At 43.7% G+C, this 27,756-nt stretch overlaps 1 protein-coding gene and 1 long non-coding RNA gene across 2 annotated transcripts in view; both read left to right on the top strand.

Annotated features, from left to right (window-relative positions):
• Positions 1-27,756, top strand: part of LOC120368902 (heparan-alpha-glucosaminide N-acetyltransferase-like) — a 106,452-nt gene that overhangs the window by 63,344 nt on the left and 15,352 nt on the right. The window lies entirely within an intron of this gene.
• LOC120368904 lies at positions 1,070-6,891 on the top strand. The gene is made up of 3 exons (XR_005582837.1): positions 1,070-1,106; positions 5,084-5,246; positions 6,732-6,891. It is a non-coding gene; the product is annotated as an uncharacterized LOC120368904 (long non-coding RNA).

The following is a 27,756-nucleotide window of genomic DNA, read 5'->3' as shown; positions in this document are numbered from 1 at the left end:
GAGGTAAAAAACTCAATCATGGTTTAAACTTTAGACAAAACACAGTAAGTTTGGTTTCCTAATAAAATTTTTGCAGAACCTTAGAAATAACACCTCCTTCAATTTAGGTATTTATTTCAGAGAGCTTGTGAACAGAACCCAAAGTAGTAGCACTGGTCAACTTTTGTGGTTTCACTTTTTTCATTTTATTTGAAATTACCTTGCCATATAGTAATAGCCACTATGTGGAACTTGGTTTGAACTGGCATTGCTGTTTTATACAGTGCATACATGAGCCCAGAATATTAGTCCAAGCACATTTTTAATAGTGAAAAGAAATCAAATATTATCCAATAAGTCAAGAGTGAGACCTCGGAGATATTTATGTGAATTGCAGTAATGCCGAGTGGCCCTGACCAGGGATCAGGGCCTCATTTGGCTAGGTACTAAACGCACACACATAATAAGACAAGCCCTGCTCTAAAGATGACTAGACTACAAGAGTGGCTGACACAAATAAATAGGGGGTGGAATTAAGAACAAACTGTGAAACAACGATCATTTGCTTAATAAGATGTGGTGTCAGCTCAGAAACCTAGCCATTATGGGTGATCTGGTAGGCGTTTTCAGCCACAAAAAAAAAAAAAGATGCCCCTGGGAAAAATGCACAGACTGGACAATAGACTTGGTACCTTGTTTCTGATAAACTTGCTCTTTTTTGGAGAAATGTAAATCTAGGCATGCATACAGCTTTCCCAAGAGAGAAACAAAAATTGTATATATTTAGTTTACAGCTGTTTAGAGCTGTGCTATCTGTGCAGAGCTTGAGTAGTAGTGTAATTAAATCCATGTCCATATGCCTTTTTTTTCTTAAAAGAAAACAGTTTTTTTATTAATACTCCTATTTCAAACCCTTAGAGGTAGTCAGTGATGATTAGTTGTTCGCTGACTTGTACATTTTTTTTCCTCATTGCATGTGGCTTCACTATCAGTGCCTCATCCTTGAGTTTGATTTTTAAGTTTACTTTGTTTCTACTGATAACCCATTTTAAGAAACATCCACATTTTGAAGGTATATCTTTGGTTTTAATTACAGGGCTGACAATTGCAGATCTTGTGATGCCGTGGTAAGTCCACTTCATTCAAGATTGCTTATTTTAAATGGAGATAATACATGCCAAAAGTAATACTTATAAAGCCCCGGATCCATTACCATGTCCCAAATGGACCAAAGAGGGAAAATCCCACTGATAACATGTAAGGGTGAAAGAAGTCCCATTCCTCTCTTTAGTTCTTGCCTTTTCTTTGTATTTTGTTCCATATTTGTATTTCATAAAGCTGCACTCCAATCTTATTAAGACAAAAATAGAAGTAGCAGTTGGTTTGGGGTTTAATCCTCATGTTCCCAGTTTATTCAGTTCTCAGTCAAGCAAACTGCCATTTACAGCTGGGCAAATTTTTTTGGATGAACAGTAAATTCATCAAAAATGCAGTTTTGGAGTAACCAAAACTATTTGTGAATTCAGGTAGAATTTGGTGCATAGTCTCAGCCAAATAAAAAATTAGGGGGAAAATGTTGAAAAAGCTGAAATGATTCAGTTCAGCATTTTCAATATGAAATGTTTTGACTTTATTTTCAAACAACATTTGCTTTCTAGAATTAGACATATTTCTTTAAAAAAAAAAAAAACTTAAAAGGGTAACCACCTTCTCCCCCTTCTTTCCTCCCCCGCCCCTGAAAACAAAATTAAACACAAATATATATTTAAAAAAAGTCATTTCAGGTTGAATGGAATGTTTCATTTGACCCCACTTTTCCATTTTGGTGAGAAAAACCAAACCTCCTCAGTTTTGGTTCGAAATGAAACTTTTTTTGTTGTTGAGATTTTTCAGTTCAGCCACTGCACTAAAAAATCAGTTATTTGCTCAGCTCTACTCCTGTTGTCCTAACCCTAAATAAGTGTTAAACCTAAATAAAGTCTGATGTAGGTCACCCGTAAGGGACTTTTGCACAAACTCACAGATTAGCTCTAAAGTAAAATTTTTCAAAAGTCCTGGAGTGACTTAGGATCTTAAGGGTATGTCTACACTACAAGCGCTACAACAGCAATATCTCAAGTGTAGACACTTACTGCATGGACAATGGGATTCTCTACACTGAGACTGAGGTTGGTGGCTTAATTATGTCTCTCAGGGGGGTTAATTTTTCATCCCCTGAGTTATAAATCTTGGGGTAGACCAGCCTGTATTCTCTCTGAAAGTCGAAGGAGGCTGTGGCACATAGGAGTCTGTCACTTTTGGTTATGAGTTTTGGGTTCCTAACTCATTTAGGCACCTTTGAAAATATCACTCCTAGCATAGAGATCTTTCACTTGCAGGAGTGGGAAAGGCTTTAAAGGTAAAAGTATAAGACTTTACTTGTACCAAAATAGTCTCAGTATGTAGGTGACTACCAGCAGAAGTTTTCCTTCACCTCTTTGAGCAAAACCAGGGAGGTATTTTTGAGGAAGCGGAAGAATGGCTGGACATTCACTGGGCTATCGGAGAGCTTCTTTGTGGACTATTAGCCTGGTTGCTTACTGTAAATAATAGCTAGAAATGAAAAATGTCTGGCTGATACAATACTGAGTTCTAGCATTTACCTTTTGCATTTCCCACCCCTTACTGCAGTTGAATTGCAGTCCTGAAACACAATTTGTAGGTCTAGCAAGATGTACTTAAAGGAAATGGAAAACACGGTATGATATTCTCCTGAATGCAAGTAATAGGCATAAACAAATATTGGCCCTGGTTTAGTCAGGATCCCCATGTGTAGTGGCATTAAAATCCTTGTGGGAATACTGGGATGATTGTTTACTATTTGTATTATAGTAGCTCATACAGGATGAGAACTCTGTCATGTGAGGCATTATATGAACACAGGCCCTCCACTGAAGAGCTTAAAATCTAAATAGAGAAGACAAAGGGTGGGAAAAAGTAGTATTTTATCCCCATTTTACAGAAGTGGAACTGAAGCACGGAGAGATGATGTGATTTACCCAAGGTCACACAGGAGACTTGTTGGTAGAGCCTAGAAATTGAGCCCAGAGCTCCCAAGTCCCAGTCTCATGCCTCATCACCAGATCATCTTTCCTCTTTTCTCAACACACACTTATGCACCGGCGACTGAGGCGTACAAGATCTTTCAAGGAACTTTTGCTCCAGATAATCCTTCAGCTCACCGAGGGAAATGGATGATAATTGATTATGAAATAGCTTCCAAAGCTAATATGTAGTTTAAATGGAAAACTATGCCCAAGCTGAATTAAGATGGACTCAGCAAAGGAGTTTCTCAAAATTCCTGGCATCTGGACTGGAACTCAATCTGGGTGTTGCTTTAAGTAGGGTCAGCTTGCAAAATTTGGACTTGATCCTTTCTTTTGTAGTCCAGATATCTCTTAAAAAAAGAACAAAACAAAACAAATCCCTCCCCATAAGAACCCAGAAGGATGAAAAGGGATATATTTAAAATGCAGATGGGAAAACAGCCAACAAGGGAAAAAGAAATATTAAAAAGTGCCAAACATGCAGACCTGTCATCCTTTGCCTTAATGGGCACTTACAAATGTGCAAGTTGCAAGAGATGTTCTTCCACAATATGATTGTGGTTATAAAACAAACAGCATGGTCAATAATATGATCTAATCTGATTGAAGAGGTCAGTAAGAAAATTATTACCCACTTTACAACCCATTAACATCAAACCCACATTACAGGAATGTATACGATAGATTAAAAACTTGCTTACTTAAAGCAAGACCCACTAAATAAACTCCATTATAAAAGGTTTTTTTTTTTACCTTTGAAGCAAAAAAGAATACCCCCCTGGTGACTGGAATGAGGTGGGGAGGGGATGAAAGAGTCTGAACAGGTTGCTGAGGTTAGGTTTTTGATCTCTGTATCTGAGCTGATCATAGTTCATAGATGGCGGGTGTGTGTGTGTGTGTGTGTCATTGTTCTGATTATTAGCTTTTGTCTTTTGAGTGACAAATTGAAGGGGTTAGAAGAAAGGGAGCAAAAGAAGCTGAAGCTGTTGAATTACATTACAAGAGGGTCCTATTTTGCATGAGAGGGCCTTTTGGGATCTTTGATGGCATATAGTATTTTCTGTATCAGGAGAGACCCAATAATCCAGTCTGGTGTTCTGCCTAGGACGTTGATTAACAACAGATGCTTCAAATGAAGATATAAATCCCCATAATGCACTTACCCTCCATTGCATAATAGTTACAGGTATGTGCCTTTCTGACACCAGTGATCAATTTATGCCCTGTAGCATAAGGACTGAGAGTTCTCATAACTTTATATGAGCCAGTGTAACTGCAGATGCTAATCTTAATTGTATAAATGAAAGGGAAGTTATGGAGGAAGGGAACTCTTACTCATTAGCCTGAATAATATCCTATGGCAGTGAATTCCATAAGTCACTTACTGTATAAAAGTAAGAGAAAATCCTATTTTGTTCTTTGGCTGCCCATAATAAGAATGGATTGTTACAGGAATTTACAATCTCTTTGCCACTTTAGCTAAGCTTGACGGAAAAGGGTGTGAGGGAGTATGGGTGTGGGGAGAAGAGAGATTAGTGGAAAATGAAACAAAGCAGAAAAAGATGCCCAGAATCCTTAGAGCAATACTGATGTATAGTTTATTGGCCTATCTATTGGATCATGGTATAACACAGAGTATAGTGAAAGGCAGAATAGAAAAGGAGAATCATATGAAGAGGAAAAGGTTAAACTATTTTACATGTGACTTTACTTGTCATTAGAATCCCTAACAATTTATATTATATTTAAGGGGCATTTGAAATGAAAATTTCTCTGATCAAATTACTTAGTCATTGATCCTCTCTTCTCACATCTGTGGCTATTCTATTAAAGGACTGAAGGTTTATTAAAGCGATTGGAACACTTGGCTTCTTGCTGAGCACAGTCTGTACAGCAGAATCAAACTGCCTTTATTATATATGATCCATTCTGGGTTTGAACCAGAGGCCTTTAAAATAGAAGAGAAGATAAATTAGTGTGTTGTTCCAGCCAATTCTGACAAATTTCTTTCATTTCAGGATTGCTTTAATCATTGGATTAAATCAGTGGCTCTGGCTTTTTATGGAATGTTAAAAAAAGGAGTGAGTTGCATCCAATTCTTGAGTAAATTGACATGGAGGACCATCATTTTATTGGTGACGGGGGTCGTCTTCTACAACTATGGACCCACAGATGGGCCATGTAAGTACTATATTTTGCCACCAATGTCTTAGCACCATCATTGAAACATATAGCTCAGGCATCCTGTAATGGTTTCTTCGGCGTGTCTTCATTGACTCAGCCCTCTGGCCGAGTCTCACATGCTGTTTGTAGGTGGAACAGAACAAACTCCTTCCAGGGTATACAGTTTTTAACTTGTCCTGGCCCTGGTATGGTGCTGTACCCCCAGGGTTTCCTCCCTGGAGACATTGTCTTCCTGCAGCACTCCCTGGTTCAGTCCTTGCTTAGTCCCAGCAGCCAGCCAGGAGTGCTTTCTTAGCTCCCCCGGTCTCTACCCTCACTGAGTTGTCTGTAGTGTTGCTGCTCTGTCAGCAAGTCGGGAACCTTCCAGCTCCAGGCAACAATTGACTGACTCTGTCTCTGCTGCTCCTTTTATTAGGGATCTCCTGCTCCTCCAGTCCCCCTGATTGGCTGCTTCCCCGGCAGCCACTCTAGGCTACTTGGAGGACATCTCTTCTGCTCCTCTCTGGGAATGGGTGTGGCAGGATGCTGAGGCCTCCAGCAGTGGGGCCTTGCCCCCCCCTCACATTCTTTGCCCCCCCCAAAAGAAAAAAAAACAGATTAGGCAAGATGTTGAAAAGTCAAGGTCTTCTGTTATGCCTCTCCTCACCAAAAGTCTGGTTGAACTTTGCTGGTTTGAATGATTTGTGGTGGTGTTTGTGAATATATGAGATTTGTCTTTTTCCAGGTCTAGGGCAGTTTTTCTTTCTTTTTTAAAGGAAATGATTAAGGAATGGGTTGGAAAGGAAGTCAACAATTTGTGGAACTTAAAGAGAGTTAGAACAGCCAAAAATATATGATCTAAAGACAGGATGAACCATTGGATAGAAACTTAGCATCTTCACATGAGTATTATGTAAGAGGTTACTGGACGAATTGGAGTTTAGTGATGGAGTAAGAAATATCTATAGCTCTCACTACCCCATTTGACAATGTTCTTAATTAGAATGGTAGTACATTCAATAAAAAAGATTAACAAGATGTGGCCCAGAAAGAGAGAGCCAAGAAAGACTGACTTATAGTGGTACACAACCTCAGAATGTTTGGCAGTTGTTGGATCTTAGGCAAAACAAAATCCCATGGGAATCTCACAAGAACAGCTCTCTCCTGAGAATAGCCCTTCTCTCAATCCTCCAGCAGTTGCACCATGTAAACCCTATACTGAGGGTGTAGGTGGTGCATAGGGGTTAAGCATGGTGGTGAATTTCACCCATATTTAACCAGAGCAGTGCAGGACAATCATTTTATCTCTGTATTTGCTAGTGAAAATGTTTTCACCCTGTAAAAACAAAAACAAAAAACTACCCCTATTTTCTTTTCTTTTTCTTTTTTCTTTTCTTTCACAAATAAAATGTCTGGAGAGACTGGAGAATGTTTTGCTCTTGTGAACCAGGGCAAGTGGGTATTTTCTGCTAATGCTGTGAAATTTTCCATATGTTTCTGTAGTATTATATCCTGGAGAAGCCCACTGGGATGCGTCATGACATATCTTAAAAGGACCTCGTGGTGCTACACATGCTTGCCAAATAGATGCATAGTTGCCTCAAAGTCTGTACTATCATTCTGCATCTTTGCAGAATGCTCTCTAAAGCATTGTTGTCCCGTGTATTTCAATAAACTCTGCTTTGTGTGTGTGTGTATATATATATATATACACACTTTAAAATTGCTTTTCATAACCTTGCAGTTGTTTTTCATTGTGTTGGGCCTTGTGGCTACCAGTATTAACATTTTATATTTAATGAAAATTTTGTCACATTTAATTTTTAAAAAATTTTTATTAAAAATCTGGCTTCCTTCTAAGAAATAGTTTCTGCGAGGCAAATTGTAATAGATATAATATGGATCTTGCAAAGTAAAGCACAGTATGCCGCATTGTGTAGTGTCTTTGCATTTAGTCACAGCTAGTTATAGTCCATCTGAGCCCGGGCATCTAGTGAAGTGAGTATCATAACAACAAGCTATTAGCACTTAGCGGCTTCCAGCAAGAATGGCTCACTAATTCAGTTTAGTAAAATATGGTGATACTTTTAGTGACAATAATCAGATCCTGGAGACTTTTAGAAATAACAATTACCAGACCAGTGGTATCTCATTTCTCCTGCCCAATGGCAAATCTTCTAAGTATGCATAATGTTTTGGGAAACCAGTGTATGTGGTGGTGGTGGAGTGTTTGGGGATCATTTATTTATTGAAACATTTTCTTTTAGTTGGCTGTTATACTCAGCATCCATTTTCCAGCAGAAACAAAATGCAGCACCATTTATGGAGCCCCCGGGAAGAAGGAGGAAAGAGAAGGAACTAAATTCTTGGTGATTTGATTGGATAGGGTTCTGAGTCACAAAACCTTTGCTTCAAAATGGAGAGAAACTCATTTGATTTTTAAAAGGATTAATCTTCTCCCGAGCATATGAATTCACATGAAAAAATAATTAAAAATAAAGCACTCCTTTAAGTGATCACTTAAATTGATTGCCTGGGATACCCACAGCACCATTGTTAGAAACACAGACAGTATTAATATTAAAGCTTCAGCAATCTCAGAATCTGAAACACAACTTGCTGATATGACTTCACTCTTTTGGAAAAAGCTCTTGCTCTGTTGCAAAATCAGTAAAGAAATCTAATGGATGGGGGCAGCAGGTATGAAGATAATGGAATGATGTAAATGCACTGTAGTTTATGCTGTCGTCTTCTGCTTTTGGATGATGATAGTATGTGGGATTTTGTAAGCAAGTGAAAGACAAGACCTGTATGGAGAGGTGTGGGCAAGGAACGAATGGGGGGAAGGGAAAGGAGAGAAGTGAGAAATGAGCATCCTGAATTTGTTCAGGATTTCAGAATTCTTATAGTAGGTCCTGGGGGGGAGGGATAGCTCAGTAGTTTGAGCATTGGCCTGCTTAAATCCAGGGTTGTGAGTTCAATCCTTGAGGGGGCCACTTAGGGATCAGGGCAAAAAATTGGTCCTGCTAGTGAAAGCAGGGGGACTGGACTCAATGACCTTTCAAGGTCCCTTCCAGTTCTAGGAGATTGGTATATCTCCAATTTTTTTTTCACTCCTCTCAAACTTCTCAAAACACAAGATTGTTACTTGGACTTTGAATTTTAACAGGAACTTGGGATGTAAGACCAGTTCTTCAAAAAGTATCAAATAATTTTGTATTCACTCTTGTTTCTGTCTGTTTTCACACTGTCAAATGTAGTTTCATGTACACTGCCATGTGGTTCTGCAAATGTTTGTGTATGTGCAAAATCAGAGGCTGAGTATAGGTCTTTCTGAAAGCAAGCTTTCTAAGTTTTTTGTTTGAAGTACTCATGCTGATCACTGCACTTTCAAAGTTTAACGGTACTGTCAAGTCAAATACCTACTTTATAGATGGCATTATAATCTATACTTCCACTAGGACAGCTCAAATATATACAATATTAATGTATATCACATTTCAAATTCTTGAGCACTGCTGATCCAAATAATCTAGCATGGTGGGAAATAAAAGCAATCCAAGGGAGTATGAATATAAAATTTAGGAGCACAAATCCCATTGAAAACCACCAGGACTAGTGCTCCTAAATCATCCTAGGCACTTGTAAAAATCCCACCCTCACAAATTTTAGCAGTCACCGGGATAAGCGCAGTTGTATTACTTTAGGTGGAATACATGGGCCAAAGGTGTTAACATAACCCAGTCACTGTCCAACATTAAACAAGGTTTGGGGTTTGGTATACAGAGACCTCGGCCTGCTTAGTGCCATAGCAAACACACCATTAAAAATCCTTTTAACCTTTTATTAAAGATAAATAGAAGGAAAACAGTCAAAGTATTTGCAATCTAAAGTATTAAATAAGGCTTTCATTTTAACAGTATAGCTGGTTCCCTTTCCCTTTAGCTGGAAAGAGTTTTTAAAAGGAAAACCCCCTTAGTTTGTCAGTCTCTTAGATGGTTTCAAAGATGATAATAGTTTCCTGAATATCTGAAAAGAAAAGATGTTAGCTGAGAAGGGCTTGAAGATGATGATGCTATTGTTGTTAAAGTCGGATCCCATTTCATCCCAGGTGCTGTTTGGGATTCAGCTGTAGCTAGTAGAGGTGGTGATGTCATCTGTCTGGCCTGGTCTGGGATATTGCTCAGGATCAGGATGACAAAGGCCTGGTGTCGCAGAATATGGTGGGAGTGAAGCTTGCTCCAACAGCCAATTTTTCTCACCAAAGTCTGTTTCTTTAAAGACTTCAAAAGAGTGTATAGAGTGGAATAGCCCATTCTCTCATTATTTTGTTCACTAATTAGGCCTAATATCTGACACTCCAATTTTGGTTAATTTCCAATCCCACATTTTGCAGTTTACCAAATATCTTAACACTGTCCTTGAATTCTATCAGTAGGCCTTTGTCTCTATTTCATACCTTTTCACATCAGCATGTGGTGTTATAGGTTATTGTTTTTGCTGATACAGACTAACCTGTGACATCTTATGAACTTGCCCTGTAAACATACCCTTAGTGTGATTAAAAACCCCACAGCACTGAGTCTTAGAGCCCAGGCCAGCTGGGCAGTGTATACATTTGGACTCAGGCTGGAGTTCGGGATCCCAAAGCTTGGGCTCCTGCATGAGCCAGAATGTCTACATTGCAGTTTTATAGCCCTGCAGCCCAAGTCCTGTGAGCCCAAGTAAGATGACCCAGGCTGTCTGCGGCTATGCCATGGATCTTTTATTGCAGCGTAGATGTACCCTAACCTTTCACAGATGAGCTCATAATCAGGGTAAATTTGTAGGCCCAATTATCACAACAGGACCCAATAGCACTGGCTCTGGACACACTCTGTCCAAGTTTCTGTATTCAGCACCTGTAATGCCACTCAATCCTGTCTTAGAGCACTACTGCTGTTCCTGTTCTGGGCCTCCGCTGAAGAAAACCACCTGTGTAGTGATTTTATAATATGGGCAGGCAGCCACAAATGCCTTGACTGGGTTCACCAAAGTAAGGCATTTTTAAACAGACCTTCACATGTGAAAAGCTATTCTCTTAACTCTCAGCAGCTCTTAGTCTTAGGCCCAATTAATTTTTAAAAATGGATCAAAGTGGAGTGGTGCAATGTCTGTTGTTGGCATTTCTACCATTCTGTTCACTGTTAGGGAGATGATGTATTCAATAGCTAAAACAAGCAACAGGCAGTTAGGAAGGACTCTTGTAGTCTGTCCCCACTGACTTGCAGTATGGCCTTGAGAAAGTCATTTAACTTTCCTGTTCTTCATTCACTGCACCTGATATTTGAAACCTTCGCAAAGCACTGTGAGAACCTCAAATGAAAAATGCCATCAAATTGTGGTGGTGGTGGTGGTGATTATAATATCTGATTAAAAATTAAGAAGAATTTTTTTATCAAAAACTTTTGTTAGAATTCTACATTTTCAAATATTTTAGATCAGCTCTAATTTTTACACACTGTGATATGAAGGGCTGTTGTGAGGGTTAATTTGTTTCTAAAGCCCTTGGAGATCCTGTTGCGAACTGAATCAATACTAAAGAGAAATCTGTTTGCAGGGAAACTTTTTAGGTCAGGCAAAAGTACAGTTCATGTAAATCAATCCTTAACTGAATGGATGTAACTTGCTTTCTTTAGATGTTCTGTTTGGTTCTCTGAGTTTTGTAATGAGACTTTTAATATAGTTCAGTGATTTCAGTGGAGCTATGCTGATTTATGCCAGTGGAGGATTTGGGCTGCAATATGTATCTCTTCCTTTCCTCGTACCAGAGTTGTAACATGGAGGATATAGTAGTGGATTCTGAATGAAACCTATTTCTTTTATTGAGCATATATTTCTGTGTAAACATTTAATGAGTGCAACTTGTATCATGTCTGCGTGCAAATTGTTTAAACAGTGGAAATAAAGTTGCTTTAGGTTCAGGGGAAGGGAGAGGCATCCTTATGAGTATAAATGTTTATAACAGCAGCAAAGAATCCTGTGGCACCTTATAGACTAACAGACGTTTTGCAGCATGAGCTTTCATGGGTGAATACCCACTTCTTCGGATGCAAGTAGTGGAAATTTCCCGGGGCAGGTATATATGTGCAAGCAAGAAGCAAGCTAGAGATAACGAGGTTAGTTCAATCAGGGAGGATGAGGCCCTGTTCTAGCAATAGAGGTGTGAAAACAAGGGAGGAGAAACTGGTTTTGTAGTTGGCAAGCCATTCACAGTCTTTGTTTAATCCTGAGCTGATGGTGTCAAATTTGCAGATGAACTGAAGCTCAGCAGTTTCTCTTTGAAGTCTGGTCCTGAAGTTTTTTTGCTGCAGGATGGCCACCTTAAGATCTGCTATTGTGTGGCCAGGGAGGTTGAAGTGTTCTCCTACAGGTTTTTGTATATTGCCATTCCTAATATCTGATTTGTGTCAGATATATTATATTAGCCTCCACTTTTCATCTGGGAAAATCACAGTAAATCCCAGACTTCTCTTTTGCTGCTTGGTGACTACAGTAGGTTAGGAGACTAGACAGATTTTAATAGAACCTGACAGGCATGAGGGCCCCACCTGTTGTACAAAGTATTGGAATTTTCCTTTTGGTGAGAGTTCAGGGTGATCTCTATAGAGGTGCAGAAAAGTTTAAGGACAACATCTGACAAGCAAACCCAATGGCACAATAAACTGAAAGCCCAACGGAAGGATATTTTGCATCTTTTGAGTCTCAAGAGAGCCATCCTCTGTATGTCAGAGACAAAAGAGCAGCATTACTGCTGAGCCTGGCAGCAATGGGACATTAAGACCTGGGCATATGGCCAGTGAAGAAAGGGATGCTCTCTTGAGTTAGTGAAAAAGTAGCTGATATACAGGCAAGTTCAGAAAACCCTAATTAGTTCAGAATAAGGTTACAAAGGGCTTAATTAGCAGTTAGATTGATTGCAGCCAGGGAACATAAATAAACTGTTGTGGCAAGAGGACTCTGCAAGGAAGTGAGAAAGAGAGGTGCTAAACAAAGCAAAGCTTTCCTCTCCCCTCACCTCTTGTCCTGCTTGGCTCGTCCCAGGTTCCTTGAATCCCATGTTTGAAAGGCTACAGTATATGTAGGTGGAATTTCAAAGTAATGGGCAGATACAAATCCACTGGAAATGAAGTAACTACTAAGGTAAGTCCTTGTGACATGTATGCCAGTAAGGTATAACGGGTTAGCTAGTGCTTGCTTGTGTCTGTATAGCAGGCCACTGGTATTTTGTGGTAACTTATGTTTAGATTAATCTTACCCTAGGCCTTCTGATGTGTGATAAAGTTGATTTCATTGTGTGGAAAACAATATCTATGGGGCAGAATCAGCCCCCATTTTATGTAGCTTCTGTAACAAGGCATCTGTTTTAACCACAGCTGCTTATGGCCTTTGGCAGATGCCCAATTTATATTTTGCTGAATGGGGCCAATTGCAAAGACTAAAATACCATGTGTGTACCATTCTTTTTGCATGTTGAAAATTATATATAGCAGCTACCAGAAAATAGAGCATGTGATTCTATAAATACTCAGTACAGTACATTTTACTACTTGTGTTTCAGTGCAATTTCCTGATACTTAAAACAAAATATTACTGATAAACATTAGTAAGTAGAATATGTCTATTTTCTTGCCTGTTAATTGAAAAGTTTTTAACTACTGGAATGGAGAGACAAGAATACCTTTCAGAAAATGAGGAAGGAAATACAGAAGCCAGCCTCATCAATCAAGCAGACTGACTGTTCTAAGACTCAAAATCATGAGAGATTTTTTCCCGCTCCATGATCTAATAGTAAATTTAGCTATATATATTAGCTGGGCCTTATACTAATTCATAGGCCTTGACTGCACTGGAAAAAGTTGGTATGCTACCCACCATTTGTAAATTTATCAACCAAACATGTCTGTAATACGTGTCATCTCTACACCTAAAAATGTTTCCCATGGTACAATGACACTCCAACTTGTACCTGGATTGGACTGCCGTTTGGGAAGACTAGGCACTATGCCGGGGTGGCCAAACTTACTGATTCTCTAAGGTGCATATGATCTTCAGAAGTTCAAAAGCTGCAAGACATACACAACCTGCCCCCCAAGGTGGTGCCTGCCAGGGCACAGGGCTTCTGCCTCAGTGCCTCCCTGTGGGGCTAAAGCCCCGAGACCCCCTTCCTTGCAGGGCAGAAGCTCCTAGCTGCATCACTACACCATGAGGCAGAAGCCCCAAGCTCTCACCCCCCCTCCCCAGTCTGGCAGCTGGAGAATGGGGGGCGAGGGGCAGTGAGGGGCTCCACGAGCTGCACTTAAACTGCATGAGTCTCTTTTACAGTTGAAGTGCTGCACTTTGGCCATGCCTTCACTGTGCTGTTCTCTACTGGTACAATGCTAGTGTAGATGGTATCACTGATTCAGTAGCTCAACAGTGCAAATACTCCTCCTACAGTGTTGAGGTTGCCTATCTAGTCTACTTTGTGCACCTTACCACACACGGGCCACATTTCCTGGAAGCCACTTATTTGTACAAGTAGTGCCACATGCACTGCAGAGCTCATATGCACTCTGTTTTCCCAGCAATCCACTCCTTTGGCAGAAATCTGCTATCTGAGGGTACGTCTACACTACGGGACTATTCCGAATTTGCATAAACCGGTTTTGTAAAACAGATTTTATAAAATCGAGTGCGCGCGGCCACACTAAACACATTAAATCGGTGGTGTGCGTCCATGGTCCGAGGCTAGCGTCGATTTCTGGAGCGTTGCACTGTGGGTAGCTATCCCGTAGCTATCCCATAGTTCCCGCAGCCTCCCCCGCCCCTTGGCATTTCCGGGTTGAGATCCCAGTGCCTGATGGGGCAAAAATCATTGTCGCGGGTGGTTCTGGGTACAGCCTCACCCCTCCCTCCCTCCCTGACAGCGGCAGACAACCGTTTCGCGCCTTTTTTGCTTTGCTTGGTGAACCGTGCAGACGCCATAGCACAGCAAGCATGGACCCTGCTCAGCTCCATACCGCAATCGTGGATGTTTTAAACACCTCGCGCACTCTTGTGCAGTATATGCTGAACCAGGACCTTCGAACCGAGGCGAGTAAGAGGCGGATACGGCAGCGCGGCGATGACAGTGATGAGGACGTGGACACAGAATTCTCTCAAACCGCGGGCCCCTGCGCTTTGGAGATCCTGATGGTAATGGGGCAGATTCTATCCATTGAACGCCGATTTTGGGCCCGGAAACAAGCACTGACTGGTGGGACCGCATTGTGTTGCAGGTGTGGGACGATTCCCAGTGGCTGCGAAACTTTCGCATGCGTGGGCACTTTCATGGAACTTTGTGACTTGCTTGCCCCTGCCCTGAAACGCCATAATACCAAGATGAGAGCAGCCCTCACAGTAGAGAAGCGAGTGGCGATAGCCCTGTGGAAGCTTGCAACGCCAGACAGCTACCGGTCAGTCGGGAATCAATTTGGAGTTGGAAAATCTACTTTGGGGCTGCTGTGATGCAAGTAGCCAAAGCAATCACTAAGCTGCTGCTACAAAGGTTGTGACTCTGGGAAACGTGCAGGCCATAGTGGATGGCTTTGCTGCACTGGGATTCCCTAACTGTGGGGGGGCGATAGATGGAACCCATATCCCTATCTTGGCACCGCAGCACCAGGGCACCCAGTATGTAAACCGGAAGGGGTACTTTTCAATGGTGCTGCAAGCACTGGTGGATCACAAGGACGTTTCACAAACATCCACGTGGGATGGCCAGGAGGGTTCATGACGCCGCGTATTCAGAAGCACTACTCTGTTTAAACGGCTGCAGCAAGGGACTTACTTCCCAGACCAGAAAAGAACAGTTGGGGATGTTGAAATGCCTGTCGTTATCCTGGGGGACCCAGCCTACCCCTTGATGCCATGGCTCATGAAGCCATACACAGGCAGCCTGGACAGTGGTCAGGATCTGTTCAATTACAGGCTGAGCAAGTGCAGAATGGTGGTGGAATGTGCATTTGGCCGTTTAAAGGCTCGCTGGCGCACATTACTGACTCGCTCAGACCTCAGCCAAACCAATGTCCCCTATGTTATTGCTGCTTGCTGTATTCTCCATAATCTCTGTGAGAGTAAGGGGGAGACCTTTATGGCGGGGTGGGAGGCTGAGGCAAATCACCTGGCCGCTGATTACGTGCAGCCAGACACCAGGGAGATTAGAAGAGCACACCAGGAAATGGTGCGCATCAGAGAAGCTTTGAAAATGAGCTTCATCAATGGCCAGGGTACAGTGTGACTGCTGTGTTTGTTGATGAACACCCAACCCCCTTGATTGACTCAGTCCCTGTAAGCAACTCCCCCTCCCCCTTCGAGTACAGCTTACTTATGCAAATAAAGTCACTTATATTTAAAAAGCATGAATTCTTTATTGATTCATTATAAAAAGAGGGAGAGAAGTAAGGGTGTGCTTTGGGAGGAGGAAAGGAGGGATGGAGAAGGCCATTAAAAAAAAATTCAGAGTAACGGCATCCTTCTGGTTGGGCTGTCCACAGGGGTGGAGTGGGCGGGTGCAGGAGCCTCCCCACGCGTTCTTACACGTCTGGGTGAGGAGGCTAAGGAACATGGTGAGAGGGGAGGTGGTTATACAGGGCTGCAGCGGCACTCTGTGATCCTGCTGCCGTTCCTGAAGCTCCACAAGACGCCGGAGCATGTCAGTTTGATCACGCAGCAGCCCCAGAGTTGCATCCCGCCACCGCTGATCTTCCTGCCGCCACCGCTGATTTTCCTGCCGGTCTTCCTGTCGCCACCTCTCATCTCGGTTGTCCCTCCTGTCCTCACGTTCACTGGCCTCTTTCCTGTAATTTGAAACCACGTCCTTCCACTCATTCAGATGAGCTCTTTCATTGCGTGTAACTTCCATAATATCCGAGAACATCTCATCTCGCGTCTTCTTTTTCCTCCGCCTTATCTGTGCTAGCCTTTGGGATGGAGGAGGGATGGTTGAAAAATTTGCAGCTGCATGAGGGAGATAAATATTTAGAAAGATACATTTTACAGAACAATGGTTATACTGTTTCACAGTGAACATCACTATTCACCTAGCACATGTGATTTCCCTACAAGGTCGCATTTTTCATCTTAATAGTGACCGCTTGCAGCTCTGGGTTTACAGATCTCACAGACACATCAGGTCCAGGCATCAGAATTCAGCTTGCATGCGGCCATGGTAAGCCACTGTCTCAGTGATTTACCCTCCCCAACGCATGGCTAATACCACGCTAGCTCCTGCTAATCAACAACCTTCCCTCCCCCACCCACCGGTGACCAAACAGAAAAGATCATCGGCATTTCACTCCTCCTCCCCGCTCGCTACGTGCAGGAAAGTGTCTTTTAAGCTGCTGCATTCCACGAAACCAGTAGAAAAATGGCCACCCCTTACTTAAATTCCTGATTTTTAACCAGGTTATCCTGAACGATATCACTTTGCTGAGGATAACAGAACAAGATAAAGAGCGGATGCTTCTTGAATGCCAGCAGTCCCGGGACCATACGCTGCGATGCTTTGCCACGCAATGATACCTGATTACTTGCTACATGCATGGCATGGTAAAGTGTCCTACCATGGTGGGCGGAACAAGGATGCCTTGCCCAGAAACCTTCTGCAAAGGCTTCTGGAGTACCTACAGGAGCGCTTCATCGAGATGTCCCTGGAGGATTTCCTCTCAATCCCGGACATGTTAACAAACTTTTCTAAGTAACTATACTGTCTGCGAATGCATCCCAAGTCCTCTGGGCAAATCAATCATTAAAAAAGGCTTGCTTAAAAAACACTGTTTGCTATTTGCAAAGGTACACTCACCAGAGCTCCCTTCCAGGGCGTCATTCTCTGGAATAGTTGCTTGTGAGGGCTGGGAGCAGGGTAATTCCGTCAGGGTGATAAAAAGCTCCTGGCTGCTGGGGTTCACGGAGTGCTGTGTGCTCTCTGCGAGGTCTTCCTCTTCTTCTTCCTCTTCATCTTCCCCGTCTGCATAATCCTCAGACATGGCAGAGATTACAACCCCCACCTCGGAATCCACGATCAGGGGTGGGGTACTTGTGGCGCAGCCCCCTAAAATTGCGTGCAGCTCAGCATAGAAGCGGCATGTTTTTCGACCTGCCCCGGACCTTCCGTTTGCTTCTTTGGTTTTCTGGTAGGCTTGTCTGAGCTCCTTAACTTTCACTCTGCACTGCACGGAGTCCCTGCTGTGGCCTTTATCCGTCATCGCCTTAGAAATTCTTTCAAATACTTTTTCATTTCGTCTTTTGGAACGCAGTTCTGTTAGCACTGAATCATCTCCCCATATAGCGATCAGATCCATTACCTCCTGAGCGGTCCATGCTGGGGCTCTTTTTCGATTCTCAGGAGACAGCATTGTTAACTGTGCTGATGAGCTGTGCGTGGTCACCTGTGATGATGAGCTCTCCACGCTGTCGAAGCAGGAAATGAATTTCAAAAGTTCGCGGGGCTTTTCCTGTCTACCTGGCCAGTGCATCCGAGTTGAGAATGCTGTCCAGAGCGGTCAGTGGTGCACTGTGGGATAGCTCCCGGAGGCCAATACCGTCGATTGCGGCCACACTAACCCTATTCCGATATGTTAATACCGATATTAGCGCTACTCCTCTCGTCGGGCAGGAGTACAGAAACCGATTTAAAGAGCCATTAAAATCGATATAAGGTGCCTCCTAGTGTGGACGGTTGTGGCGTTAAATCGGTTTTACGCTCCTAAAACCGATTTAAACGCCTAGTGTAGACCAGGCCTCAGTTGTTAGCAGGTCTAAGGGAATGCTTTCCTATGAGCTTTCTGGAAGTGGGCCAGAAGGTGGTGGTGTGTGGGCATTTGGGAAGAAGAGGAAACTTCGGTTCAGGTGAACTTGGTCACTCCAAATGCTTTATTCTACAACTAGGTGTCCAAGCCCCTGGCTTAGATGTTCTGTTATTTCTAGTGCTATCCCACTGGTGTAATTACCTAAAGTTCAAGTATTTTAGTGCAGATGTATCCAGAATGAAAACCAAATCTATAAAAATGAAGAAACTGAAAATATCTGATGGTCCGCAGACATGTCAAATGGAAAATAAAATGTACAAGAAAAGTGATTGACTTTCGATCTCGTAAGGTTGGTATGATGTGAGGCTTACTGTATGCAATCCTCTTGGGCTCCTGAATTCAGTTAAAAATGAGCTTGATGTGCTAGAAATGGCATGCCTGGCTTTCAGTATCTTCCTACTGCACACGTTCCCTAGAGTAGTGAGAGAGGGGCTCTGCTATGTATCATATTATCAAAAACCAAATACTAATGTAATAAAATCCCAACTCAATCTAACAAATTTTGTAATGTGATGGAAAGTTGGTAATGTTATACTCTGATTTGCAAGATGCATTGTCATGCCTATTTCAAAGAATATAGGTATCAGACAGTGGGCTTTCTTAGCTGAACTTACTGATTGTATTGCTTTTAGTGCTCATTCCAAAGAATCCATTTATTTTTAGTCTATTTTAAAAAATGTGAGTGAATATTTGTGCTTACCAAGACTGAGTTACTGACAGAACTGAAAGATGAAATTTTGTACATCTTAGCAACAAGCTACAAAGACTTAGGCTGTGTAAGCATCCCTATATTGTCCCTGACCAGTTGCTATAATATCCTATAAGCACACTGTCCATATTCTTGGCCAGGAATTTGGAATACCTGCTATAGAAACAGATTCTCCAAAGAATCCATCCTGTGTTTTACATGAGAAATCAGGCGTGCTGGGACAGGGCATATCAGCTAGCGTCAGGAGGGTAACTGATGAATGCATTGAGTAAATCTGCTTGATCACTAATTTAATATTGAGTCTTAGGTCTTGTCGCCACAGGATCATAAAGGAAAATTGATCCAAATTAACTAAAGATGTGAATTTGAAGTGGATTAGTTAATGACATTGAGGGCTTGGCTACACTTGCAAGTTGCAGCGCTGGTAGAGGCTTTCCAGTGCTGCAATTAGTAACCGTCCACACCTGCAAGGCACATCCAGCGCTGCAACTCCCTGGCTGCAGCGCTGGCTGTACACCTGGCCAGGTTGGGGTGTAGCGATTGCAGCGCTGGTGATCCAGCGCTGCTCATCAAGTGTGGACACACACCAGCACTTTTATTGGCCTCCAGGGAATAAGGAGATATCCCAGAAAGCTTTTAACTAAATTACTCTTTGTTTTGTTATGCAGCCTCTCTTTGTTTTGTTGTGAACTCGGATTGGAGCTCCGTTGAACTGCGTATCTAAAAAACAAACACTGATCACAGCAAACAGGAGCTATCTGTACCTGGCTGTGAACGATCAAATGAGAGGCAGGGAGTGAATGTTTGCTTGACAGAGAAACAGCGTTGGAGGCAGGCTGTTTGCAATTAAGACCAAGGGTTCGCGAACATTTTGTGATTTTTCAATCCAGGAAACTAACACACAGTGTTGGCTCCAAAAATCCACTCTCTCTCTCCCCCCGCTCCCTGTCACAGTACACCACCCTCCACCCCCCTCTTTTGAAAAGCACGTTGTTGCCACTTGAATGCTGGGATAGCTGCCCATAATGCAGCACTCCCAACAGCGCTGCAAATGTTGCAAATGTGGCCACACACCAGCACTGGTAGCTGTGAGTGTGGCCACACACCAGCGCTGCTCCTACACAGCTGGATGACCAGCGCTGCAAACTACCAGCGCTGCAAACTGTAAGTGTAGCCAAGTCCTGAGTCCTGGTGTGAACACTGTCATTCAGAATTAAAGTGGCCTGTCAGAATGAGTGTTTTCACACACAGATTTAATGCAGTTTAACAACTCCACTTCTAATTCACACCTTTAATTTGAATTGATTTTTCTGGATGTCCATTTGGTGGATTAAGGCTTGTCTACTCTTAAAATGCTGTAGCGGCACCACTGTAGCACTTTAGTGAAGACACTATCTATACTCATGGGAGAGAGTCTCCCTTGGGCATAGGTATTCCACCTCCCTGAGAGGCAGTAGCTAGGTCAACAGGAGCATTCTCCTGTTGATCCTAGTGCTGTCTACATGAGGTATTAGGTCAGTTCAACTGAGTGGCTCAGGGGTAGGGATTTTTCTTACCCATGAGCAATGTATGTGACGTTGCACTCCATATGTTTTATGGAAGTATGCTAATGAGTGTGAATATAATGTAACTGGAATATGTTTTATGCAAAAGGTCTCTTGTAAGGTATTGTGATGGGGTCTACTTACCCCACACTCACCCAGACAGGGTTAAGCCCATATTATTGACAGCAGAAGTCCCGCCTCCCAGGCAGGACTGGGCACGCTCCGGATGCTCTAGCACAGGAGTAGGCAAGCTATGGCACGCATGCCAAAGGCAGCACGTGAGCTGATTTTCAGTGGCACTCACACTGCTCTGGTCCTGGCCACCGGTCCGGGGGGCTCTGCATTTTAATTTAATTTTAAATGAAGCTTCTTAAAGATTTTGAAAACCTTGTTTACTTTACATACAATAGTTTAGTTATATATTATAGACTTATAGAAAGAGACCTTCTAAAAATGTTAAAATGTATTACTGGCAGGCAAAACCTTAAATTGGAGTAGATAAATGAAGACTTAGAACATCACTTCTGAAAGGTTGCCGACCCCTGCTCTAGCACAAAAGTACTATACTGGTACCATCTAGACAGGCATGCAGAGATATGGATTCATTTCACTTCTGTTCCAGTCTGAAGCCAAAGTCTTGCTGCTTTACCACAAAGTGTAAAAGAGCATTTTTAAATTTAATTATTTTTGTTAATAGAACTGGAGTAAATCTCCGTACATATAGACTCATTCTATGTAGCCATCAACAGCGCCACAAAATTGCTCTCCTAGTATATTAGGCATTTCTAATGTGCATAGATACTAGGCACTTAACAATTACCTAGTACACTAGAACCAAATTTAAATAATTGTAGTAATAATAATTATTCCTATCTTAAAATTAGATTAGAAACAATTGCCATACCATTAGTTCCTATGTCATATAGTCATCGCTTCTATTAGGTAAAGAGATAACTCTAGAGCAAGGGTAAGCAACCTATGGCATGCGTGCCAAAGACAGCACGCGAGATGATTTTTAATGGCATGCTGCTGCCTGCCGGGACAAGTGTGCCATTAAAAATCCTGCCCGTCTCGGCCCACTCTTCTCCGCCCTCTTCCCCCTCCTGCAGGGGCAGGGAGCAAGGGGCAGGAGGCAGAAGCTTGGTCCTGCCGGCTCCCCGGCCTCTTCCCACAGTGTGCTGGGTTCCTGCCCCTCCTCCTCTCTGTCTCTCCCTCCCTGCCAGCCAATCAGCCAATGGCCCTTGTGAGGGAGGGTGTCCGGGAAGAGTGGAGTCAGCGTGCTTGCTGCTCCCGCCAGAGGCAGAGAAGAAGTGGGGACAGGGCCTTGGGAAGGGGGGTGGTGGAATAGGGGCATATCCCCTCCAGCCCCCTGCCGTGAGCACCCCATGACCCCAGCCCACACATCCAGCCCTCTGCCCTGACCCCCCGCCCACACACCCAGCCCTGAGCCCTGCGCCCCGCACACACCCCTGGCCCCTGCCCTGAGCCCTGTACCCCCCTCTCACACACCCAGCCCTGAACCCTGCAAACCCAGATCCCACCCCAGGCCCGTGCCCTGAGCCCTGTACCCCCCTCACACACATCCATCCCTGAGCCCTGCAGCCCCGCACAGCCCCCAGGCCCCTTCCCTGAGCCCTGTACCCCCTCACACACACACAGCCCTCTGCTTGACTCCTACACACACCCCCACGACCCCAGCCCTGACTCTGCCACCCCCACACATACCCAGGCCCCCCCCACTCCATTCCCTGACACCTGCATCCTCCTCATATGCCCCTAGCCCTCTGCCCTGACTCTTGCACTACCACCCCACATACCCAGACCCCCCACATCCCTATCCCCACCCTGAGAACCAAATGGGAGCTCCTGCACCCCTCTCCCACATTCCCACCTGCACCCCTTGCACCAAATGGGAGCTGCCCAGGTAAGCGCTCCACACCCAAACCTCCTGCTCCAACCCTGAGCCCCTTCCCTCATTCTAGCTCCTGGCCCAGACCCTACCTGACCAACACCCAGCCTGCTCCTTCACCCCCAGCCCTGTGCTCAGTGCACTCCCACCCTCAGCTCAGTGCAGAGAGAGAGGAAGAGAATGGGCCAGAACCAGGGAGAAGGTAGGTACCCACTGTATATGGGCAGGGCCAGGACCCCAAACCGGCAGTGGGCTGAGCAGGTCCGGCAGCTGGGATTCCGGCTGGCAGGAGCCGGCGGATGGAACCCCTGAGCGGCAGTGGGCTGAGCCGCTCAGCCCACTGCTGGTCTGGGGTCCTGGCCGCTGGCCCCGCTCAGCCTGCTGCCAGCCTAGGTGAACAGAACCCCGGACCAGCAGCGGGCCAGTGGCATAAGACCAACATTTTAATTTAATTTTAAATGAAGCTTCTTAAACATTTTGAAAACCTTGTTTATTTTACAATACAACAATAGCTTAGTTATATAATACATAGACTTATAGAGAGAGAGCTTCTAAAAACATTAAAATGTATTACCGGCATGTGAAACCTTAAATTAAAGTGAATAAAGACTCGGCACACCGCTTCTGAAAGGTTGCCGATGTCTGCTCTAGCAGTATAAAGAGAGGAAGTATAAAGAGAGCTCATTCTGGGCTGGAGGCTACAGGGGACGGACCTGTCTGGGAAGCTCCTGTGGAGGACTAGCCACAGCCCCTCTCTGTACTGGGAACCAGAGCCTACCCGGGCCCGCTTGAAGTCTGGCAACAGGAGGAGCCACAACTAGCCCATCAGACCACAGAGAATCCGAAGCCTTATGGGAGCCCTCAATGCAGATACTGGTAGGAAGTGACCCAGGGAGGGTGACGGAGTGGTACCTCCTGCCCAGGAAACATCAGCGTGTTTCAGTAGGACCCCCCCCACAACTGAGTCAGTGGCAAATTGCTCCACCAATGTTAGGGCCCTGGGTCAGGGCCCGATGGAGTTGGGTGGTCCCAGGCCCCCCTATCGGGACTGCCAAACCCATTGGTGGGCACCCCCCACATTGGCCTCTGGCCTCTAGGCCACGCTGCCCTGCACCCCAAGGGTGGCTCTACTGAACACCATCCGCTAGGCTGCGCTGCCATGATCCTAGGCACCATGGCTTGTGTTTTGGAGTTTAGATCCTTACCCGGTCATCTGGAAAGTCAGGGACAGTACTCGTAGATGGTGCGCTTGCGCCCTTTACCCCCTGTTTGTGCAATGGGGGGGGTGTAGACTGCCACAGGTATCATTACAAAGCTTATAATCTACTGAGTGTGTTCATCCTATTTGTATGTATGTATCATTCTTGTATCTGAAGCTAGAAATATAAAATATAACTCTGAGGGCCTATTATAAATATGCAGAGTGTGGGCCATTGATGATGGTTTAGAATCTCGATGGCTCCCGTTGACTAGGACAATTGGTTGTAAATATTTCTGTTTACTTGCAAACCTCCTAGGGTACGTGTGGGCCAGCCCTGGAAGAATGAAGAATGAGGTCTTACAGGACATGTGACCATGTCATGGGATATTGGAAACCATCTTAAACCTCGTGTTTTTCTATTTAGAAGGAGGGGTGAGGACCCAGAGAGAGAGACAAAAGATTCCCGCCTTGTGCCTAAGCTATAAAAGGGAGTGGAAGAGGACAAAGGAGGCTGCCAGTCATGAGAAATCCCCTAGTTACCACCTGAGCTGGAACTAACAAGGACTATACCGGGGAAAGGATTGGGCTCAGACTAATCAGGAGTCTAGTCTGTGAAAGAAGCCTATTGGAACATCTCTGAGGGTGAGCTATTACCTGTATCAGTTTCTTAGGGCTTGGCTACACTTACAAATTTGCAGCGCTGCAGCAGGGTGTGAAAACACACCCTCTCCAGCGCTGCAAATTGCGGCGCTGCAAAGCGCCAGTGTGGTCAAAGCCCCAGCGCTGGGAGCGCGGCCGGTTATTCCCCACAGGGAGGTGGAGTACAGACAGCGCTGGGAGACCTCTCTCCCAGCGCTGGCGCTTTGACTACACTTAGCGCTTCAAAGCGCTGCCGCGGCAGCGCTTTGAAGTGCTAAGTGTAGCCACAGCCTCTATGTAGACTTGCATGTTTTGTTTTATTTTGCATGGTGACTTACTTTGTTCTGTCTGTTATTACCTGAAACCACTTAAATCCTACTTTTTTATACTTAATAAAATCACTTTTGTTTATTAATTAACCCAGAGTGTAAGTATCAGTGTTATAGAGGGTGGACAATTTGAGTTTACCCTGTATACGCTTCATATAGAGTAAAACAGATTTATTTGGGGTTTGGATCCCATTGGGAACTGGGTATCTGGGTGCTGGAGATAGGTGACATGCTGAGCAGTTTTTGGTTAAAGTCTGAAGCTCTGGGGGAATGGACCAGACCTGGGTCTGTGTTGCAGCAGGCTAGTGTGTCTGGCTCAACAAGGCAGGTTCTGGAGTCCCAAACTGGCAGGGAAAACCGTCTCAAAGGTAATTTCAGCACGTCGGGTGACAGTCCCAAGGGGGTCTCTGTGACCGAACCCATCACAATGTAATGATACCAACCTAATTTCCTAGTGTAGACCAGCCTTAGACTCCCAGTAACCTGTGACATGAAAAGACCAACCTTCATTTGGAATCATCAGCCTTGCTAGTACTGACAGAATTTTGATCTCCTAATGAGGTTCTGTAACAAATGTATACACCTCTGAAACACCCCATTCTGACAGCAGCGTTCATTCTGCTCAGGAATGTTAACTTGGTTCTGATGATTCATTAAGACGTGGCTGTTTTATTCTGCTAGGATGCTTTGAGCTAGGGTATGGACTGACCAGTCTGGAGAGAGGAACCCTAAGGGCAGCCAAACCTTGGGGAGATGGTTTGAGCTGAACTTTCTTCTCTCATTATTTTTGTGTTAATTAACCCAAACTACAGGATGGATGGAAGTGTGTAGACTCTACTTGAAAGCAGATTTGCAAAAGGCACCTACTTCTCACAGGCACCTATGTTTAAAAATAGACCTGCTTAGCAAGATGTGGGTTTTTATGAAAAGGGAAAGTCAGATGTTCCAAGGTAAATGATGGTCTCGAAAATGTGAAATGGAGCTTCCAGTATGCTTTTTTTTTTTTAAAGGGGAAATCTGAATTTTTCATGATGATTTGGCTTTGCAAACAATGGTAGGCTTGACACAGCCTTTTCTAGATCTTTGTACGGGAATAACATTAGTAGAAAGAAAATAACTTTATGAAATGTTGTTCCAAATCAAGTCTGGAGGGGAATGAGTGATCATTTTCTAACTGCAAAAGACGGGCTCATGGCATTAAAAGCTGAAACTATATATTTTAGAAAAACAAGCAAAAACTTAATGAGAGATTTTCTAATTGATTCCAAGATAAGATTTCTTGATAGCAACCAGACGATTACATGATTCATTGCCTAAGGCCCTGAGAGCCCACCACAGTTTCAGTCTCTATCCTCTTGTCATTGTTACTCTGAACTGCCAGGTTCCTCTCTGTAGTGAACACTAGAAAGCAGAATGCTCTTAAAAAGCATCCTCTTCAAGACTTTGCCCCCTTTATGCTTGCACAACAAAAGCTGAAGAGTACATTAAGAATAAATGGCAGTAATGTACTGAAGGGAATACTTCCACTGTAAATGGACAATATAGGTTGGATGGAGCCCAATGCTTAAGAGTATGAACCCTGCTGATTAATCCTCACATTCTTTGTCATCATAACCTGTGCACTTTAAAGCCCTGGGTCTCATCAGGGGAGAGAGTAGGCATGTGTTGGCTGTTAAGAAACTGACAAGTATCCAGATGGCTATTATCAGGGAATGGACTAATTTCCAGGTATTGGAGGCGGTTTCTAGGAAACACTGCCAGGGAGGAAGGGAAGTATGTGGGTGCTGGGCAACAAGGCAAGGTCAGGACACTTAACTAGCCCTGTCTTCCCCTCTCTAGTGATAGGAAACCTATTCAAAATCCGTGAGGTCTAACATGGCTTTTTTAAGTATTGTTGGGTTTTGGTTTTGGTTTCATGTTGAATCAGGTGAGTTGCCCCCCACCTCCCCGGACTAACACAGATTTTTTGTTGATATCTAAATTTAAAATCTAAATAGAGATTTACACTCTGCTCTCTGAGGCAGGGAATCTGTCTCTATGTGTGTATATAGAGTGCCTAGCACAATGGGCTCTAGGAACTAACACAATACAAATAATAGTTATTATTGCAGTATTACCTTTATATTTTTTCTAGGAAAGGTGTCTTTCTATATTTTCTAACATGGGATTAGTTTGACCGGAGGGTGTATTTTCATACCCTTATGCTGGAGTAGAATCTCAGAAACATTCAGTGTGTTCTGTAGCAAGTGAAGGGCTGGTACAAAACGTAGAGATCATCCCTCTGAAGCCCTAGAATAGAGTTGTCAGTCTATCTCCAGATAAAGATTCATAGTTTCTCAGGGTTTATTTTATGTATTTCAAATAAATACTTATAATAAATTAACTGTTTCGTTAATGTTTTGGGGAAAATGTGGAGGAAATTTTAATGCTTCGGAAAAATGTTAGACTGACAGAAAAGGTGCTTTTCCACCATAAGCTTCCCCCAACACTGTTCCACCAAAGTGCCTCAACCCTACCATGAGAGAATATCTTTAAGCTGGAGAAGAGAGATCATTCTCCAGGCCCATTCCATCCTTCACCTGCTGAGATTGCAAATAAACAAGCCTATTAGAACCATTTGTGATGCAGTTACCTGTCCTCTAGGAAATAGAGAACATAAACTTGTTTCTCACAAGTTGCTGGTCAACATAGATGTTGACATTTCGTCATATTATCAATTTGGGCTTGATATGAACTGAGAATCCAGGTAAAAGGCTGTGTGTCACATTACCAATCTTCTTAGCTGTCTAATCCACATCAAAATATTTTAACAACTTTGGATCTTCTGTATCATTTTGGTAATTCCTCCTTAATGCTATTGATTAATTATTGCACCATGAGTCATCGTATTGACCATGCAGACTTCAAGGCAGATCAGTACTGCAAGTTAAATGTATGTTTGGCTTTAGGTTACATCTACACTAGAGAGCTTACGGCTGCTTAGTTGTACTGATGCAGCTGCACCACTGTAAGATCTCTTGTGTAGCCGCTCTATGCCAATGGGAGAGAGTTCTCCCATTGACATAATTAAACTACCCCCAGCAAGTGGCGGTAGCTATGTCAACGGGAGAAGTTCTCCCACCAATATAGCCCTGTGCACACTATTACTTAGGCCGGTGTAACTTATGTTGCTCAGGGCTTGGCTACACTTACAAATTTGCAGCGCTGCAGCAGGGTGTGAAAACACACCCTCTGCAGCGCTACAAAGCCCCAGTGTAATCAAAGCCCCAGCGCGCTCCCAGCGCTGTCCGTTATTCCCACAGGGAGCTGGAGTGCGGACAGCGCTGGG

The sequence above is a fragment of the Mauremys reevesii genome, linkage group 7 (assembly GCF_016161935.1).
Source record: "Mauremys reevesii isolate NIE-2019 linkage group 7, ASM1616193v1, whole genome shotgun sequence".
Taxonomy (NCBI): domain Eukaryota; kingdom Metazoa; phylum Chordata; order Testudines; family Geoemydidae; genus Mauremys; species Mauremys reevesii.
The sequence above is the reverse complement of the archived record's forward strand: the minus strand, read 5'-3'. Positions and strand labels throughout refer to the sequence as shown.